We start from the raw sequence: 3,750 nt of genomic DNA, 5'->3' as shown, positions 1-3,750 counted from the left end.
GAGTATGTGAAAAAGTAAAGAATGGATAGCTAGATTTGTTTAGAATTGTGGTGCACGAAATTGTGATCATAAATGGCGCCATCAACATGGTACGCTCAATTGCAATCTCAACTCCTTATCACAACTTCGCACAACTAACCAGCAAGTGCACTGGGTCATCCAAGTAATAAACCTTACGCGAGTAAGGGTCGATCCCACGGAGATTGTTGGTATGAATCAAGCTATGGTCATCTTGTAAATCTCAGTCAGGCAGATTCAAATGGTTATAGGTGATTTATGAATAAAGCATAAAATAAAGATAGAGATACTTATGTAATTCATTGGTGAGAATTTCAGATAAGCGTATGGAGATGCTTTGTCCCTTCCGTCTCTCTGCTTTCATACTGTCTTCATCCAATCCTTCTTACTCCTTTCCATGGCAAGCTGTATGTTGGGCATCACCATTGTCAATGGCTACAGTCCCGTCCTCTCAGTGAAAATATTCAACGTGCTCTGTCACAGCACGGCTATTCAGCTGTCGATTCTCGATCAAGTCGGAATAGAATCCAGTGATTCTTTTGCGTCTGTCACTAACGCCCCACAATCGCGAGTTTGAAGCTCGTCACAGTCATTCAATCATTGAATCCTACTCAGAATACCACAGACAAGGTTTAGACCTTCCGGATTCTCTTGAATGCCGCCATCAATTCCAGCTTATACCACGAAGATTCCGATTAAGGGATCCAAGAGATAAACATTCAAGCCTTGTTTGCTTGTAGAACGGAAGTGGTTGCCTCAGACTTCAGTTGGTACCTCTGCTCCTTCAGTCGCTCCTCCTCCAAAAAGACCTCGAACTGTCGAGCCGTTTAATCTTAGTGCTCCCGGCTTTGATGTTGTTGGGTTTGTAGACCAACAAATTTCTCCTTATGGTGTCATGCCTACCAACGATGTATCCATTCTTCGTCATCTAGATTTTATTACTCGGAGTGGTATTACACTGGCACACATGGGAGCAGCTTTATACCGAACTGCTCAAGATCTTCCTATCCATGCTACCAAGGCTTTTATGGAGGAGGCAAAATTAGAGTTTAACCGAATTAAGGGTTTAAAGGAGGAGCTCGAGGTGAAAGTGACCGAGCTGGAAAAGGAGCTGAAGGGGGAAAAGGCCCGGGCTGTTGGTCTGGCAGCTGCCGCGCAACTGGCCGAGGATACGGCGCTAAAACATAAGGATAGCTGTGTTACTACTTATAGAGAGATGATGGAGCTCAGGACTAGGTTGGAATCTGTTCAGGCCGATTACACCAAACTTCAAAGTCATCTTGTAGGTAGTGTTACTGCGGCTTATGAGAATCTGAAAGAGCAATTTCGAGTTCTTGCGCCAGATCTCGACCTTTCCTTTATCAGCCTGGACAATATTGTTAAGGATGGTAAGATTGTCCCTGACAATCCCGATGATGATGATGATGATCGTCCTTCACTGCCTGCTACCAAGATTTCTGTTGTGCCGACTTCTCCGACTTCTACTGCTGGGATCAATCGTCCAGAAGGGGAACTGGATTGCCAAATTTTGAACCGAGATGATGGGACAGTAGATGCGGTGCCTCTTCAGACTCGTCCTCCTTCACCCCGAGTTGATGCTGCTAAGAAGTCTTCTAATGTTGACTGAGTTTTCTTCCTGTTTAATGTAAATAGCCCGGCTTGTGGGCTGTTGAACTCTTTATCTTGTAAATGGTGTTTTGCTGACTATTGGTACTTCTTTTGGTTGCTTGTTTAGCAACTTTATTTTGAAAAACAAAGTAGCTTCCGAGCTTCCGGGGCTGATTTTGGTGGCCTCTGAAGCTTGCTATTTATCATAACTTAGTAGTTTTTATATCATGACTGCTTGCACTCGTCTTGGTACCTTCGTAGGCTGGGATTTTGTTTGTAATCCTCCTTTTTGGACCTCATTTAGGTCTCTTTTGGGGACTATTTTCGTAATTTTTGTGTCCTGAGCCTGACTTCATCATGTCAGGTCCTGTCGGGTTACTTGGTAATCCTCTTTCTTGGACCTTGTTCAGGTCTCTTTTGGGGATTACCTTTTGTAGTTTTACATCTTTCTGGGCCGACTTCGTCATGTCGGGCCCTGTCGAGTTACTTGGCAATCCTCTTTCTTGGACCTTGTTCAGGTCTCTTTCGGGGATTACCTTTTGTAGCTTTACATCTTTTTGGGCCGACTTCGTCATGTCAGGCCCTGTCAAGTTACTTGGTAATCCTCTTTCTTGGACCTTGTTCATGTCTCTTTCAGGGATTACCTTTTGTAGCTTTACATCTTTCTGGGCCGACTTCGTCATGTCAGGCCCTGTTGAGTTACTTGATAATCCTCTTTCTTAGACCTTGTTTAGGTCTCTTTCAGGGATTATCTTTGTAACTTATTTTTCTGGGCCGACTTCGTCATGTCGGGCCCTGTCGAGTTACTTGATAATCCTCTTTCTTGGACCTTATTCAGGTCTCTTTCAGGGATTATCTTTGTAACTTTTTATAGGAGTCTGACTTCATCATGTTGGGCTCTTCGAAGTTATAGTAATCCTATTTTATAGGGTTGGCCAGACCTCTTTCTAGGGCTTTACTTATAACTTAGGTCGTTGTGGCTGGTCTGACTTTTTGTGCCGGCCAGTCTTTAAGTTATTTTATAGTAATCCATTTTATTAGTACCTCGTCAGGTCCTTTCTATGGATCACTTTCTATAACTTCTTGCATTATTCTATTTTCATCTTTGCCGATTTTGTTGAATTTGGGTTTTAACCCTCGTTTTTATCGTGATCGCGCAGTGAATTTGGTTTTCACTTTCTGTCGATCTGTAGCTTTATAATCGGGCGATGAATATTTGAGAATAATACGAATTGAGCGTTTGTAGAGAATCTGAACAAATTTTATTTAAAAGAGAATGCAAATATACATAGGGGGTTAATTTCCTAAGTCGGGGGATTTGTAGGTCTTGGTTGGGCGCCTCGTTAAAAAACCCTTTCAGGAAAAAGAGTGCGCCTTGTCCAAGATCTTTTATCATCCCTAGCTATAGTACCTTCTTAGGTTGCAGGCGTGCCATGACCTAGGAAGCTCTCGCCCATCAAGTTTAGAAAGCCTGTAGTAGCCATTTCCCAGTACTTCTATGACTCGGAAGGGTCCTTTCCAGTTTACTGCCAGCTTTCCTTCTCCAAGTCGAGTTGTTCCTATGTTGTTTTGGATTAGGATGAGGTCATCTTCAGTAAAGGCCCACTGTATTACTTTTCGGTTGTATCTGGAGGCCATTCGTCGTTTCAACACCTCTTCCCTTATCCGAGCTCTTTCTCGGATTTCCGGAAGTAAGTCGAGCTCTTCCCTTTGAACTTGGGAATTGGCTTTTTCACTTAAATGGATTACTCTGGGTGATCCTTCTTCGACCTCCACTGGGATCATCGCCTCCATTCCGTAAGCTAATCGGAAAGGTGACTCCTTTGTCGTGGAATGTGGAGTCGTTCGATATGCACATAGGACTTGCGGGAGCTCCTCAGCCCAGGCTCCCTTTGCATCCTGTAATCTCCATTTTAACCCTGCTAATATAACTTTGTTAGCAGCTTCAGCTTGCCCATTGGCTTGGGGGTGCTCAACAGAGGTGAATTGTTGTTTTATATTCAAGTCGGCCGCTAGTTTTCTGAAGCCTACGTCTGTGAACTAGGTACCATTGTCTGTAGTGATGGAGTATAGAACTCCGAACCTTGTGACGATATTTCTATATAGGAATTTTCCGACTTCTTT

This window comes from Arachis hypogaea, chromosome 7, assembly GCF_003086295.3.
Source record: "Arachis hypogaea cultivar Tifrunner chromosome 7, arahy.Tifrunner.gnm2.J5K5, whole genome shotgun sequence".
NCBI lineage: Eukaryota > Viridiplantae > Streptophyta > Magnoliopsida > Fabales > Fabaceae > Arachis > Arachis hypogaea.
This window is presented reverse-complemented; position numbering follows the sequence as displayed.